The sequence below is a fragment of the Rhea pennata genome, chromosome 1 (assembly GCF_028389875.1).
Source record: "Rhea pennata isolate bPtePen1 chromosome 1, bPtePen1.pri, whole genome shotgun sequence".
NCBI lineage: Eukaryota > Metazoa > Chordata > Aves > Rheiformes > Rheidae > Rhea > Rhea pennata.
In genome coordinates, this window is record NC_084663.1 from 107,348,571 (window position 1) to 107,366,744 (window position 18,174).

Below are 18,174 nucleotides of genomic sequence, written 5' to 3' on the forward strand. Positions count from 1 at the left end.
TGCTTTCCTGTAGTAACAAAAACTTTGCCTTCGTTTCTCTTTAGATGCCATATGCCATGTTGACTCCACCACCACACCCAAAGTAAAAGAAATAACTTTGTCATTGATAATGAAGCTATGAGAACTTTCTATTCTCAAATATCTTGATTACAGTAAAATTACAAGAGCGAGTTACTCATTGTTTAAAATATCAGTTCAAAGGCCACTGGAGATGCACTAGTGGTAACATTGCATTTCTGAATATGCATTTTTCCCAGTGCTTCTCCATTGCTTTAAAGAAATGACCTAGTTTGTGGCAGAAGTTGTGAACTTCATGTACAGGATTTGCATTTACAGTTGGATTCCAGCAGTTAATCTGAATATACCTAAGGGTGGTAGGATGTTCCTTCACTTTTACTTTATTTACTGAAATAATAATAATAAAAAGAAATCTTCCCTACATGTGGTCCTTTTCATTTTTAAGTATCAGCCAAAGTTATTCCTATGAACTATTTGGTGGAGGGGATCAAAACGCAAATATTTGTCAATTGTAAAATATTTTATCATCTAATTACATCTATTAAAATTTTTATATTTTTGTTACTGATATTAGCAAGACTAGTGAATAAATAATTAGTAGTGTTAAGTGATTGACAAATACACACTGACATGACAGCGTGTGGGTAGGGCTGTGCAGAAACTGCCTGTCTGCAGCTCATCCTGAAATATTTTGTTTCCTTTTTTGGTAAAATCCTCTGAGATATGCTGATGACAAAGGACTGATTCATCTAGTCAAATAGGAATAATTTTGGCATTACTTCCCCCACCTCCTGCTTTCTATTGCAAACTGTTTAAGTATATAAATAACAGGATCACACCAAAGTAAATTACCCACATCAAGGGATTAATAGAAAAGGAGGGTTGGGAGAGCCTGTGAGTGTAAAGATGAGATCTGAATATTTAACTTCACTGTGATTATTGGGAAGTCAAGAGCACCCAAAGTAAAATCTGCTTTCAGCAGCTCTGTTTGACCTTGTGATTAGTATTCCTACAGGTGGGCTGTTGTGGGTTACCTCCCCCCCTCTTTGCTTCTCTTGAGGGGGCTGAAGAGGGGGCAGATACATCTGCAGACTGCATTCACAACAGCTTTACCCACACAGGCAGCTTCTCTGTGGTAAATGGTATCTAGTGTTGAGACACTCCATGTGTGTGTTGGTTTTTTTGTCTGAGGAGAGGGATGGAGGAGGATATCTTCTAGAAATCAGCTGAGTGCCTTAAGGAAGGGGTATCTAAACTTAAGAGTACCTCTCTGAACACGCAAGGTCTCATGTGCTATTTGCACGTTGGTGGCATAGTGGTGATCTGTGAGAGGTCAGGCCTTTGCGTTGGATCAAATATGGGCCTGTCAGTGCGTGTTTTATAGTGAAAACGCTGCCCTTCGTACTCGGGGCTGGGAGGGCGTGTGCGCGGTCAGTTGCCGCTGCTCAGCTAGTGAACTATAATCCATTAAGCTGCTCTGTTGTGATGGCCTGTTTGTACCTCGGGCAGGCAACTAAAATTCTGGTCTGGGTTCGTACATGCGTCTCGGCTAGTGCAGTACCTTCTCCTCAAGCTTTGACAAGTGCTCTCTTGTCCCACTCAAGTGTGGCATGTTAAAAGTCACAAAGACTATTTGCGTGCTTGGTGATGGTATTAAACAGTTCGTTTTTAAAAAAAAAAAAAAAAAAGTTGAGGCACTGCTCAACTTGGAAAAGCGTGTTGTATCTTAAATATCAGGACATACAGACAACAAAGTCAATGTACTGCATTGCTAACCTCTTGATATTTCAATTATTTGTGAAGCAGTCCCCTGAGACTGATGGAACTGATTTTTATAAAGGAGTATGGGTTTGGAGAGGTCTCCCTCTCCCTAGGAGCATCAAAATGAAAAACTGCCTGATAGATCAAAAAAAGGAGGAAGCTCCTGTCAAATCTGAAATTATATTATTTCAGTTTTCCCTACATTTGTCATCTTGCGTGCACTCCTTGCCTAGCTCCATTTGCACATAGTGCTTTGCCACATCTGAAACTAATCCAGCCTCCCTTCATTTCAGTTACAAAAATGTCAAGAGTTTTAGCATGTATCCAATGTCACCTACCAGACTGTTTCAGTCACCGGATTTTCTTCTTCTTTTATTTCCCAAGGCAAGAACCCAGGAAGGGTATCCATACCTCATAAAAGTTCAAAACTCTGTTTCTGTTTGCCGCAGATCTATTTCTTCATTGCCAGGACTCTACTTGCATGTCCTTTCCCTGAGTAAACAGAGGGGCTCTTAGCGATTCCAGAGATAAAGCTGCATTTATAGGCTGCAAATGCATTGAGTCGGGGCGTCTCTGTATGGAGCCCCGAGAGGTGCCCGTGCCAGGAGCGGGGCTGGGCTCGGGCGCTCGGCCCTCGCCGGGCCCTTTGACAGCGCCAGTGGCAGCCCCTCGCTGTTGAGAATTAATCAGTGGGCAGAGCCGCCCACGAAGGCGCCTCTGAACCTACCCCCGTGGACCTCTGCAAAGTGGAGACAAATGAAATGCAGAAGCTATGGCGAAAGCTATTAATTCACACAGATGGAGGATGGTTACGGACACGTGGGTTGCATGTCTGCCCCAGGAGAAGGCCTGTCTCCCCCTAGGGCAGGCATCCATCTTATAGGCGCAGTGCTTTGACACAGGATTTTCTTCCCCCGTCTCCTCCCTCCTATATAGACTAAGAAAACCACAAAAATCAATTCTGAATAGATTGTTGGGGTCTCTGATTTTTGTTGTTGTTGTTTCTTCTTCCTGATTTGTAGATCTGCAAGAGAAATACCCACTTAACACCAAAATTTCAACAATGTGGAAGATTTTCACAGTCAAAGGATGACTACCATCTAACAACTATAAGAAAAATGTTCACGTTTCTCCCCTCCATAAATCGAGGAGAGTTAGGTTTCTTTCCTGTATACCAAAGGAGGTTGTTTCTTCACCCTCTGTTACATACACTACTTCTTGAATTACTTCTGTGTAAATCCAAGTATCTGTGTTTTTGTCATAGGAACATGTTGAGATTGAAGTAAACTCAATAAATAAAAAAGCAGATTGTATTAGAAAGTATTAGTATGCTATTAAAGGATTTTGCTTGCTTAAAGTAATCCTATTGAAAATCTTTAAAATGAGATTATGAGGCATGATGTGAATAGTTATGGAAATGACTTGTGTCTGTGAAAGCTGAGTTACACAAGGGGGTAAATAGTTTGAGAAAAATCAAAGTCAACACTGCTTCCTGGTGGCACAAATACAGGACTAATTTTTATGCCACTATGTTGGCAATAGTCAACAGACTGGGAAAGTGTCAATGATTTAGTGGTTTCTCATCTTGCTATCTTGATCAGCCTGTTTCAATGGATTAGGTTTGCTGCCAGCAGGTACAGCCTAGACACTTCTGAATTTCTGATGCTCTGGAGAGGCAGTGAGGCATGTGAAAGTCAAAATATTATGCAAAACCAAGAATGCTTGCTGTCAGAGCTTTCCTAGAGCTTTTCACCTGTTGTGAGCTTGATACTTACTTCCTGTGAATGCATCATAATATATTATCTCAATATAGTATGATGGATGTTTTTCCAATATAATGTGAATATATAGAATAAAGAAAAAAGTTGCTAATTTGTACATTTCCTAATTGATTTGTTCATGCTGTTCACCAAGGCAATTATATACGTTAGTCCAATAGTAAAAAGAGTAATAAAACGGAGCCATTCTCTCCATGAAAGAGAATCCCAATAACCTACATTTCTGCAAATGTTATTAGATGGAATGTAACATGCAGATGTTGTCTCATGAGTTTAACTCATAGGCCAAGCATTCTTTTAGTAACATAGTACCACAAGAAACCATAAAATAACTCATCAAGAATTAGTAAGACTCTGTTTCTTAGATTCTGAGAGGCCATTCCTCTCCCCCACTATTACTAATTCAAAGTATCAGTTCAGAATTCTTTCCTTTTTGCAGTTCACATCAGAATCTGTTCCAGCTTTAGAGAAAAGTGATATGGTGGTCCTGTAGTTTACGTGTTCTCAAGCAATGAAGAGTTGATTTGGAATCAGCTTAGCTTTGTCTTCTAATTTGACAAATACATCGCCAGATTTTTACTTTTGATTACATAATACTTTTGTTATTTGGACATGCGTGTATTAAATGCGGTGCATACTTTAGAAAGTGCTACATGGTCTTGGAGGATAATTCATGCTAATTGTTGCAAAGTAGCGGTCTGATCAATCTTGCAATTGGCAGAGTCTCATCTCCTATTTCACAGGAGCAGTTGAAGACTTAGTATTGTTTGGGCTTGGAGATATAGCATGGGGGAATAGTTCCTCTTCCCAAAACTCGTCCTGATTTTATATTTAGGATGTCCAGGGCCACAAAGCACATGCAAACATCTTTAAAATCTGGAAAAAAAAAAATACTGGCTAGTATTTAGTGTAAAAAAGAACGAACATAGAAAGCAGAAGTTCAAAAAATGTCTCTGAATTGCTTTGAGCTCTAAATTAGAGGTCAAGTATAAACACAAATCTCTTTAGGATTTGTGTTACAGCGGATTCTTATCCCAAGTTTCAGGTAGAACAGTATAAATTCTTGTCATTGAAGGCTACGTTAAAAAACAAAAAACAAAAAAAGAAGCCTACCTGTAGAACCTCTATTGGAAGCATTACAATAATCTAGAACCTGATACTATAATCTAGAACTTGATAATACAACAATGTAAAGATGATGATAAACATCTGAGTCAACCAAGTATTATGGGGGAGTTGTACCCCACTAATTCCTTTATTAATTTTTGGTAATGCAGAAAAACTGTATTTGCAGATGGAGTATGTAATTTCTAAGAGAACCTAATTACAGTAAATATAACAAATAGCAAATAAATTGGTTTAAATTTAAGTCAAACATAAGAGTAACTTTTCATCTGTACTGTGTATGCCTTTTTTTGGGGGGGGGAGGTTTTGAAGTTTATTTATTTATTTATGAAGAGTATGCCTTTATGAGCATAGTCAGAAGGCTTCCTGCTTACCATCACTGCATCATGTTGAAGACAAAAACAGAGTAGAACTTCAGGGTATTATACTGATAAATATCTTCTACATATAATGATACTGCTTCACTAACCCCCAGAGTCCCACTGTTAAATAAATAAAAACTAAGCTATTCATCTGCACTTTGAAAGAGTCAACTGAGTTCTGGTGATCTCTCAGCCTTGTGAGATGAGGACTGCAATAGCTGACGTTACCAGTGTTGTGGCCATCTCGGTGCCAGCTGTCTGTTTGTGGCTGATGCATGAAAGGAAACACTCCCATGCTTGTTTGCAGTTTTTCATGCAGGAGAAAAACTTTTTTTCTGTGATTTTAAATTACAAATGGTTAAGTATGTGTAACGGATTTTCATTATGTAATGAGCTGTGCAAATACTTCAATGAATGATCAGAAGAAAAAACTGGCGACTGAGAGAAGATAATGCACAATATTAAGCGTTAATACAAATCTGGGAAGGATTTTAAACAGCTTTAAACCAGCTTGTCCATGAAGTCACTTGTGCATAAGCTCCTTAAAGATGTCTTGCCCCAAATGCACATTCGAGCTGCCCTCTGCCTCTGCGGATGGCATCTGTTTGTCCACCTCAGGAGAGCACAACTAGGACTTTACCGGAAGCTTTGTCCAACTGATTTCCACTTCTCTTCTTGATTGCAATAAGTTTTCAGCAAGAGTAGGCAGAAATACAATTGTTAGTTGCTTAAATAGTTAATGGCATGTTAATTGGTAAGAAAAGCAGAAAACCATTGTTTTACCAAAACAAAAAAAGCCAAAAACAAAAAAATCCTTAAATACTCCTTTTGTTACTGATGAAGGTCAGACTTATTTAATGCAGTTATTTCCAATCTGATTTAAAGCTGTCATGTTGATACAAGGTATAAGATACATATATAAATAAAAGATACTACGTGGAAAATAGAGATAAATCTTTATATAAGGATTAAATATTGCAGTACTGCTTGCTCAGTTGTGTTTAATCTAGTCAGACAATCTTCTTGACACACTTCTTTTCACTAGTCTATAAGATTTGGGGAAAAAATGATACTATGTGGAAAATCAAATTGTTGATCTAATGTTAATTTCTCTGTGTATTTAATCTTCCATTAAATTTGGATTTACATTTTTATTGGTTTGGAGGTCATTATTTGTGTATGCTGTGGCATCAGTTCTCTAAATTGCAACTTTGTGCTTTCAAGCATAGCTGTTTTCATTTGAAAAGGGATATACTGATAATGTGTAGAAGAGAGCCAAATGTTACACAACGCTTTCCAAAGCTTTTTCCCAGGGTTTAACAGCCAGTCCTTCGTTTGACCTGGAGGAAATGCAAGAATGAAACAACTATATTCCTCATCTAAATATAGCAGTAATCTTATGCAGAAAAATAAATGTTCTGATTGTCCTTTTAAACTCATTGTGATTTAACTTGGACTAAAATCACTTAAACTGTTCGGGTTTACTAGGAAGGGGTTGTTGCATGTTTTAAGTGAGCATCTGGTACACATGCAACTGTGCCATATGCAGTCCCAGTGTCTTTAGAAGGTGAAAGGCCAGGTTGTAGTAATCTTGCCCTCTTTGCACCAGATGTTAAATCTCTGTAATGTCCCTGAGTGACCATTAGATCACAGGCAGCTGGGATTGGTGGTTTAATTTATAATCACACTATTAATCTAGCTGTCTGTCCAAACTCTCTTCCTTATCATTTCCAGAACTCCTTGTATTTTTAGGGAAAACTAAATTTATTTTATGAGAGGATCACTCTTTGGGGTACGTGTTTGCATAGATGATGCTTGGGATTTTTGTTTGTTTTGGGATTTTTTAGATGATATTGAAAGTGGCAATATGCAAGTCTAACAGCTTTTTAAGTTTTAAAAATATGTCTGAATATATTTCATGCAGTATATTATAGATTAAAATGTGCTTTCTACAACCAGCTTGTAGGTTAGGGGAGGAAGTATATTTGGATTTAGCTGCTAAGTTTCTTGGAGGTTTGGTTAGATTTAGCTTTTTGTTTAAAAAAAAACTTGCTCCGTATTTTTATGTGAACAGGGAAGAAAGGAGAGGAAAGACTTGGGGAGCGGAAGAGATAATGATGGTAGTAATGGAAAGAAGCTTGGAGTTCACTGTTAGGCTGCGCGTAGAATATTTCAAGCTAACAGTGGAGAGAAGTTGACAGAAATGTTCTAACTTATTTTACCATCAAGATGTTTTCTTGCTTCAATAATTCTTAGTCAGTTTTAGTAGCTTATTGACTTAAACGCTGTAGTCATGATTTATTTTTAACCGAACAAAAGGAGAGAGTTTCCATATATTTAATTCCTATACTACTTCCACTCTGCCTACCACTCTTGCTTGTTGGGGAAACCTCTTTTTATAAAGTATTTTACTCCATTGAGTGAAGCCTTGATCCAAGTGGGATATTCACAATGCTTTGAATAGTGATGGCAGTCCACAGGACTAAGTAACTCTTTGCCTCTTTCCCAGCTTCTGACCTCCAGCAGTGCCAAACCTGCAAACAGCTACTGTAGGAATAGGTCAGGACTCAATCGCTGAATTTTATGCAGCACTATAAATGGATTATGGCCTCAGCAAGTCTCCCCTGCTCATTTATCCATAAGAAGTTTGTGGTTCCAAATGCATCTTTTCTGTTGCGTTCAGCATGCTTAGGCCCAGGATGCTGCCTTTGAAGATAGTTTTGAAAGATCTTGCGGAAAAAGGTCCAGTGCTCCTACTTTCAGCAGATTTTGCTTCTTCGGTGTAAGCTGCTTTCAGATTTGGCAGGCTATTGCAGACAAGAAAGCAAAAACTAGTGTACTTATGTCAATAAAGCAGATCAGATGTATCGCAGAATCACAGAATCAGTAAGGTTGGAAGGGACCTCTGGAGATCATCTAGTCCAACCTCCCTGCTCAGCAGGGTTGGGTGACAGCATGGTAGACAGGGTTGCATCCAGGCAGACCTTGAATATCTCCAGAGAAGGAGACTCCACAACCTCTCTGGGAAACCCGTGCCAGGGCTCTGTCACTCTCACAGGGAAGAAATTCCCCCTCACCTTCAGGTGGAACTTCCTGTGCTTCAATTTCTGCCCATTGCCTCTTGTCCTGTCACTGGGACAACTGAAAAGAGTTTGGCCCTGTCCCCTTGACACCCTCCCTTCAGGTACTTATACACTCTGATAAGATCTCCCCTCAGTCTTCTCTTCCCCAGGCTAAACAGGCCCAGCTCTCACAGCCGTTCCTCATAGGGCAGATGCGCCAGCCCTTTGATCATCTTTGTAGCCCTGCGCTGGACTCTCTCAAGTAGCTCCATGTCTCTCTTGGACTGGGGAGCCCAGAACGGGACACAGTACTCAGTACTCGAGATGAGGCCTCACGAGGGCTGAATAGAGTGCCAGGATCACCTCCTTGATCTGCTGGCAACACTCTTCCTAATGCACCTCAGGATCCTGTTGGCGTTCTTGGCCACAAGGGCACATTGCTGGCTCATGGTCAACCTGTCATCCACCAGTAATCCCAGGTCCTTTCTGCAGAGCTGCTCTCCAGCAGGTCAGCCCCCAGCTTGTACTGGTGCCTAGGGTTTTTTTTCCCTAGGTGTGGGACTCTGCATTTGCCCTTGTTGAACCTTCTGAGGTTCCTCTCTGCCCAGCTCTCCAGCCTGTCCAGGTCTCTCTGTATGGCAGCACAGCCCTCAGGTGTTTCAGCCACTCCTCCCAGCTTGGTGTCATCAGCAAACTTGCTGAGGAGGCACTCTGTCCCTTTGTCCAAGTAGCTGATGAAGAAGTTGAACAGGATGGGACCCAATACTGAGCCCTGGGGAACGCCACTACCCACAGGCCTCCAACTAGACTCCATGCTACTGATGATGACCCTCTGAGCTCTGCCTTTCAGCCAGTTCTCAGTCCGCCTCACTGCATTGCTATTTCTGTCATAATAAATTTCTGCAATCCCAGTAGGCTACAGAAGATCAGGAAGGTTTGGAAATGGAGGGAAAACCTACAGGTTGCTATCAGGAGCCTTAATGATTTAAAAGCAAGGCAAGAGGGAGTATAATTTTTTTTTCTACAAGAGTAGTTTGCCCATCCAGCAGAATCAATGATCGTGACATATCTGCTGAAGATCAGCATCTGTCTTGGCTGTCTGTGCATCTGGCTGTGCAGATGTTCCAGCAAAGCCGTGTTGCTAGTGCTACTTCTCTTTGAAATAATACGTGAGTCACGGGAAAGCAAACGGGATTAACCAGATGCGTTGCTTAGCACATTGCAAGGCCTTGAAATAATTGCCAGAGTTATCAAAAAATCTAACTATCTCTCAATCTCTTGTCCCCTCTTTCCCCATCCCTGAAAAAAGTCAAAACCCCAACAGGCCCACAGTGTTGAATGAAAAACCCAGCCTAGTTAGAGATGTGCTCTTCCATAAAACACCATTGTAGCCATCATTGATCCTAGGTAGAAACTGCATCTGTGCAGTAAAAGGAAGATAATGCCACTTGAAAGCAAATAAACATTTTAGTATTTGAGATATGATTTTTTTTTTTTAATAAATGATAGTAGATGAAAAGATTTTTATTTCCTTCTTCTCTTGAAACATATTTTCTTAGGCTGTAATAATTCCTGCCTACATAGATGAGTAAAAGGCATTAGTAACCAGTTGTGTGTAATTGAAAAAAAAACATCTCTTAGTCTAAAATTAGGCAAGTCTGGGAACTCTTGAGGCGTTAGTTCAGTTTTCTGTGTGCTTTTGAACAGATGATTCTTCTGAGTTAGCACGTGTGTAGATAATTGTTAGGAATTATTAATTTGTGGAAATATACCGTTAGGAAATTGAATGTATGATTAATTTTTCATACTAATTGAAAATTTGTGATAAGCTAAATTCTATGGTAAGCTACATCTGTTGATGTCATTTCACTACCATTAGAGAACATTAAGTGCCTGAGTACTGCAGTATCAACTGATACAGTGAAATTAGGAATGAATCTAAAAACATTATACTGTTGAAACTTGAACAGAATTGAAAGAAAATGCAGAAATATCAGTTAGCCAAATACAACATGAGTTTATATTCGTGCAATAAAAAGTAGAACTCTTGCTGTGTTTTGCTAACTGATACAAATTCAATAAAATCACTCCTAGTGATCTTTTATTATGCAAAGCACATTGGTCTCATCATGCAAATATTTGTCTATGATTAATGGTAATAAGGAAAAACTTAGAAAATATCTCTTTCTTTCTGAAATTTCATGTAGTGAGGTTACCATATTTTAAAATATTTAACTTTTTAGTCTTACTGCGTTGTTTTGTGAAGTTGGTGATCTCATTCAAAATATATTTGTGTTAAATTATAGTAAATTGTGTGCATGGAATTTTATAATAAATGTTCACTTTCTGCAAACATTATGACATATACTTATTAGCGAGCGGCGATCAGGCAAAAATCTGCTTGTATGTACAATGATTCATATTTATTCACCAGGATAAAACTGCAAAGACTACTATCGCATTTTTGTGTGTTTTAATCCCTAAAAAAATATTACGGTAGTGTAATTACTTGCAAAGGAATTTGTGAAGACTTTAATGATGATCACTTCAATGCAAATGGGAATAAATTTTGCCCTAAATTAGCACTTACAACTTACCTGGGTCAATGGCCAAATTGTAATTACTATTTAATGTGTCTACGACCCCTGTAGTTTGCGTGCTCCTTTGCAGACATACCGGAAAACAAGGTCTCTGCCCAGTAAAGCTTGGCAGCTTTGTTTGTGCTTATGGTATAAAGACTCCATTGAAGATAACGGAGCTGCTTGGGTTATAAGTGGAAACTGAATTTGGCTTGCTTAAGTGGCAATTTAGTTTTGCATTCTGTTAGAAGAAGCACTATTTGTGGCAAAGGAAACTTTAAGCAAAAGTGGATTTATCCATTGTTAAGATTGTCAGGCAAGTATTAAATTTTGGAATTCATACACTCTTTAAGTGATATTAATAAAGACACGTGCTAGTATTTGTTTTTGGAGCAGAATAATCTTATTCTGATATAGTCTCCTACATTAACTGGGAGTAGGTATTGATTAGCTCTACCTTCTGTCAATATCTTGCCAAATTAATGTTCAAGAGTTTTAAAAATTGATTTGAACAGTAAGTTTTCTGGTTTTGTGCTTTTACAACTGATATTATTCCAATCCTCTTAACTTCTGTAATCCTTGGACCTTGGGAATGTCTTACTCATTCTAAATAACTGTACCTGAATAGATTGGAGTTAGTGTTTCTATAATTTAGAATGTATTTTAAAACATTTTGCTAGTACATAGGACTCCTTTTGTTTGCTAAGAACCTCAAACTCACTCTAAAAGAGCAAAGTTTAAAAAGTGATAGTAGAGAGAACCTTCTATGAGTGACCTGAGTTATCCCATTCTTTTAAACAAATATGCATTTTTTTGAGAGTGGTAGAACTTAATGGCAAATGTCTTTTCCAACTAGTATATTTGTAGGTACGCTGTGTATGATGACAGCTTTTAACTCTATTTATAAAGCTGAGTGTATTTTAATTCCATCTGCTGTAAAAAGCAGTACATGGGAAATCACTGGGTATTTAAAGAAGGGAATTTTGTAGCCAAGTGTTATAATTTACATGCAGAGGAAGTTCTACCAGGACAACTGCAGTGCTAAATAGGCTATATTTTGTAAACTAGGTTTGTTTTTTCAAGTGGTAGAAGTAATGGTGAAATTTAGCTAGGCAATTAGAGCTTATAGTAAAGAATGCTAGCTACTTCTCCAGGAGTGTCTATGAGGTCAGGAAGGAGACAAAATCACGTTACTCTTCAAATATCCCAAAAAAGTGTGATACAGAAGAAAAAAATATAATTTAGAAGAGGGAAAAGGTACTACAAATGGATGCAGTTTCTTTTCTTGGCTAACGTCAGTTGCAAAAATTCAAGATAAAACAAAGACATTACAGGTAAAAGGGCTTGACATGTCCTAGGATTATTAAAATATGTTCAAAATACTGGAGGGGAGAAATGTACCCAAATTGTAATGCTGATAACTTTTCCTGCCTTTGATGTGACAAACACACTTATTTGTGCAACTTTCTGTCAATCACTGACAACAGATGTGATCTTCCATTGTTATGCCACTTCAGTTTCAATGTATTTATGAGGCTTTTTGTTTGCTGAAGTCCTTTATTTTTCACAAAGTGCAGCTTGCTGCCACAGATTTAAACCGTATTTGATCAGTTTGATGCAGTGAGAAATGGTCAATACAACAGGCTTCTCTTTAACCTGCTCCCTATACTTTTTGTGATTATTTTAGCAGTCTACTGTATTCTGTGGACTGAACAACGATACTCCGCTATGAGACCTAGTGTCCCGGAAGGGTTAGGAGGAGCAAAGCACCCCCATGCAGTATGATGAATAAGGCTCAGCAATACCCGCAGCTGCCCAACAGATGAGCAGGTTTTAATGGCGCTAGGACTCACAATGAAATCTGGGCCCAGAACTAATCAGATCTAATTAAGACAGACACGTTATGGTCCAGTACTGCTGACAGGGTCAGGGTTCCTGTAGCTCCAAATGAGGCATGTTATAATTACTATCTAATTGAAAAGCTGAAAGAGATACAGAACCTGTGCACTGCAGGGCCTAAAAGAAAAGTTGTTCATCAGGCTCTGTTGTATACCTTATTAGATTGTTAATGCTCAATTAGACAGCTGTGTATTTTTTTAAAAAAAGTGTGATATTTAAACATCATTCAAAGAAAATTTACATGAATTTTTCACATCTGTTTGAATTTGATTCATGAATGTACACTAAGTATGCAGAAATGGGGGAAAGGGGGTTGTTTATGCTTGTTTTTCTGCTCAAAGTTTATCTTAGTATATATTAAGGGAAAGGGGTCTTAGATTATTCAGCCATTACTTAAAAATATAATAAAGATTTTTAAAGTGCAGTATGTGCATGTATCAATCTGCAGTATAATATGCGAAGTTTGGAGGCTGCACTTCCCAGCTCTAATCTGTCGCTATCAAGCTATCAAAGGGCTATGGTGAGACTGCTTCATTCTGGAGACTGTGGTCCCTTCATTTCTGTTGTAAGTATGACTGATGCACGGTCTTATAAATTACCATACCATATCACAGGTTGTGTGTCATACACAGTTCTGATTTATCCATTTTCTGATGTAGAACTTAGTTTTGAGTTCATTCATTTCTTTTTGTAAGAACACCCATGCAATGAAACATCTCTGCAATGAAAAGCTTTGTTAGAAAGCAGGGCTTCTCCTTTCACCTTGGAAAAAATCAGTCAGACATGCACTAAATGTATAGAAAATTGCTGCTTTTGTCAGGTATGGAGTTCTGCTTTGATCTAGTCCATTCGTGTATCCAGCATGCACATGTATGCATGAGTAAGAAAGACACCAAGGCTCCAAGCCTAAGTCTGCATTGCTTAGCATGTTTTACTTCAGAGGTGACGATCACTGACTGGTTTCCAACCTATGGGAAATTCCAATATTGCAAAATTTATTTTTCTTTTAGATCTTTTCAAAAATAATCGTCTTCCCTTCTCACCAAAATTAGTTTTGAGAAGCCTGCATAACCTCTATAAAGCTTTTTCTGGAAAGCAATATGGGTATAACACTTAAAGAACAAAACAGAAAATGCTCTGACTTGCTCTCCTAGTAGCAGCCAGCTGAAGACAGATTTTTGTGTTTCCTACTTTGCGCCAATTAATGGCTGGCTCATGAAAACATCTTGAGCTGGAAATGTTTTTCTCAGGTTAATGGGAAGGATTTTACAGTTTCCTTTGTGCATACCACACATCTGTCTGCTGACTTGTGCCTCCCTCAGATAATTAGCATAGTCTACTAAATGGCTCGCAAAGCAGTGAAACAAAAAAAGCATTCACTTCCGTAATAAAAGCTTAGGTTTCTTCTGCCCTCTACGTATTTCAAGCTAACTTGATAACTCTTTGATCTGCTGCCAGAAGGCTCTGCTCTCTCCTATCTTCTTAAGGTTGCAGAAGCAGGCTTTTGTACTCACTCAGGGGGGATTAGTGAACCTGAGAGACAGAAAATAATTATGTAGAGCCACTCTTGCGCTGATTTAGCAATAGCTGTGGCTGCTTGAAAAACCTGCATTGCACACAACTGCATTGATCACATCCAATTTTCTGGAGGCTTTGGTTTGAATTTCAGAATCTTGAGTAACTCAGGAGATTTTCACGTGCAGCAGGAGAATGAGAGTAGGGATGTGTATAGTTTTGGCTGTCCAGCAGTAGTACAGCCATCCCCACGCCACTGTCCAGCACAGATTGGAGTGAGCATGAGGGAGTTTTGTGAGAAACGGCAGCTTCTCAAGCTCAGTACATCACCCCTTTTGCTTTGATTTCTCCTGTTGCCTAGTCCGGGGGGGGGGGGGGGGGGGCTTTTGCCAGCAAGACAGCAACTGCGGGAGGCCAGCAAAGGTAACTCTGGCTAGTGAAGGTGGCCAGCAGCGGTCTGCCAGGAGGCACCTCTTCCCCAGCCTCCTTCCGAGCAGGAGCTGTGTCCAAGCCTGCAGGACGTGAGCCTGCTTTTGTCTGCTGAACACCCTGCTAGGTCTTAATGCCAGCCCTACGTACGTCCTTCTGTATGCTGTTTCAGTAAGTGGACTGCAAGCTAACTCTTCTTTAATAAAGCCTGACGTTTTTCAGCAGATCACTGATGTCCAGTTGTTACTCTTTCAGTAACTTTTTGCTGGTGGCTCAAGATACACCATAAATCATCGTATTTAAAATAAAGGGTGCAGTCTTACTTCTGCATCACTGCCACAATACATTCTGTTATTTTTATTCATAGAAAAGAGTTTCTTCTTTTCCCTTTCCATCCCCAAATTAGTTGACAAACATTGCCTTACAGTGATCAGATATCTTTCAGTGATTTGCCTGTTCTCTGGGGGAGTATATGGAGAAAGGGAACAGATAATGGTGGAATTCAAAGTGATGTGTGCTGACGGGTAGAAAATAATGGCTTTTAATTGTGAACACTTATTTCTAAGAAAAATAACTTTTCAGATGAAGCTATTTGTAGACTCAGAATTTTTTTTGAAAGCACACTGAAAAAATACACAGGCAGCTGTTTCCTTGTTCTATTTAAAGAATATCTCATACGGAGATTTGCATAACTGCTTAACTACTTATTTTACTTTGAATCATAATAAACATTTTCATTTCTTATAAAATCTATTTGTTCAGACAATATTCTTAATCATCTGCATTACAAAAATGAAGTTCTTTTCTTCTTTGTCCCAGCTTCCAAAATATTCTAAATCTTGTTTGCAACAATTACAAAATTACCCATTTAACATAATTTAAAAACATATTTTTTCTTAATTTCTACAGAACTTGCCATTCTAAAATTCTTAGCAGTCTGTGAACTGCAGTTGTTTTCTAACCATAAAGAGAGAAGAAGTTAGTGAAGAGTTTAGCTGAAGATAGAAATCAAAAGACAATGTTTGATTCTCCACGTGAAGAGATTTGCCAGTCCTTCTACTGGCACGTAAGCGTAATTTTTCTTGGAATTCATTTTCATTAATTTTGAGCTACCGGCACTGCAAACCAAACGCATTTGCTGTCCTGCAGGTTCTCCTGTTCTTGTTGGTATCCTGTGTGAATCAAGCTTCACTGTTTGCCCGGAGGAAAAAAAAATCCAAGAGTTTCTTTTGAATGCTCTTTTTTATTAGTATTTATTTTAGAAATTCACAGTAGTTAATAACTTATTCCTTTGTGAATATGCCTACGCACATTAAGCTGCTATGAACCTGACCCTTCCTATTCACACAAAATTCTAGTGTGTCCATCACCTACAGTAATTCCTAATTATTCAGAGTGTGCAGGTGTCAAGTGCTGATAAACTTCAACATTAATTTCTTTTCCACTCGAGTTATCATCAATGTTTCATGTGAGCTGATAGGATGTAACATTTGCTTTTCTGGTTTCCTTCCACTGCATTTTGTTTTGTCTCTGTGGGCTAGAGTGAAAAAAAATACTTAACATGTATGGAGGAACTCAGCTGATACAACAGACTTCTGAATGTTGTTTCTATGGTGCTGTTGGTTGCCTTTTTTTTTTTTTTTTTTTAATTTAATTTAATTTAAAATTCTTTGTGGGCTCTACCTTGATAGGTCCCAGGTGTCTTCTCTATTTTGGGAGTGCCTATGCCAAAAACAATCCCTTTGAAAGCACAATAATATGCAAAAGGCTCAGTACTAGTTATGTGGCCGTGAGAAAAGTATCTATTATAAATGGAAAGGGTCTGAGGAGTGACCGAGCAGTGTTGTGTGCAAAAATTAGGGATAAGGTTGAGGGAATACTGTATTTATTTCCCTTACAGGCCAGTAACTAGAATGCTTTTAGATTTGCAAGCAGTTAAATTCTTCAATGTCCTTAATCCGTAAGAGAAGCGTGCTGGTTTTGGTCAAAATTTAGGGCCTCAAGAAGCTAACAGAAAAGTCTCTTAGAATCTTAGCATGTTCCACTGTTTTGGAGGTTTTGTTTAGTTCTGTTGGTTTGTTTGCTTGTTTTAAGTTTTTCACTAGCAATTGGAATACTATACACCCACCCCTCTCCCTGAACCTTCTGGATTACCTTTAGGTTGTTCCAAATGGCCTGTTTATGGGGATACTGTAGAACCAAGAGAAATAGTTCTACTTCCCTGCGAGCAACTAGACTATGACTAGTTCACGAATATCACAAATTATAATAGCCAGACTGGGTTGATAGGTTAGGACAAAGCAGAAGTACTTACAAGCTAGGTATATATGCATGTTTCTGTAAATTTTTGCTCCATGAAACACTAAAGATGTGAAAAATACAGGAAAAAAGTATAGTTAATCATATTTCGTGGACCTCTATATCAGCTCTTTAGTGAAGAGTGGCATAGACTTGCAAAATAGGAAAGGCGGGCAGCAAAGGTGGAGGGAGCATCTCCCCTCCTTGAAGGAGAGGAGACATCAGACTTTGGCTGGAGTATTAGTTGCCGTGTGACTTCCCAGTAGCTCTGGAAAGGAGCATCTTGGGGAAATAACTGCTCTCCAAGCAGGAGAGAGAGAAAGGAGGGTAGTGTGTCAGGCAGGCTGGAGCACCCCACCACAAATGGCTGCTCCATCTTAGCAAACAAAAGGCATTTGTGTAAAAGCTCTTATGTTATCAGTTAAAGCAAAGAGGTATAGTACAGTGAAAACTTAATAAGTCTTTGATTAAGTTAATTAAAGAAATTACTTGAAAATCAGTCAGAAAAAATAATTTACCTTCTCAGTTTTACACATCCCAACCTTAAGTACTTAAAAAAAATAATAAGCATCATAGCATCAAGATATATTTTAAGAAAACAAAAATATCCAGCCATGTTCAGTGATTGACATTCCTTACCACAGGTTGAAAATATTCAGTTTAAATGAGAAAATATGCAATGCCTCACTACCTTAAGTAAAAACATCTCAAAGCAAGCACAATGGAAGCACAGATACCTGTAAATTTACAATTAAAAAGTTTCACTAGTTTAATCACTGATGCTTGTATAAATGTTTTAAATTGTTTTATCAATATTCTGACTTTAGCATTTGACCTCACTAATTAGTTGTAAATGTTTGCTCTTATATTGACTTACTTTTCAGTAGTATTGTGCAAGCTAGACCCTACAGAGTACAAATGGAGAAAAAAAAGAGCGCAGCCCGTTATAGTGTCACTGTGTAGTATTAATCAGACAAGGATGTTAAAATTCCTGTTGCATGCGGACTATTTAAGGAGGCTATTTCTTTAAAACAGAATGAATGTTTTTAGCTTCTGTAATTGCATAGTTAGTTCAGTGTCTTAGTCATTGCAAAGGTGCGTTCCACTCTTGCAACACGGAAATGTGTAAGCAGTGTCTAAGCGTGAATGTCTTAGGCTGGCTTTTTCTGCTACCCCAAGGCTTGTTTTCTTGACTTCATTTCATTTTGCTAATCCCTTCTTCTATTTAGGTAGTCTAGTATTCAGGTAAAGCTAGAAAAACTACATACTGATGGTCTGCTGGACTTTGTCCTCGTGCATCCAGCAACAGAATTTGTCTGCATGAATATATCTTTAGTGGCTTTTGCTG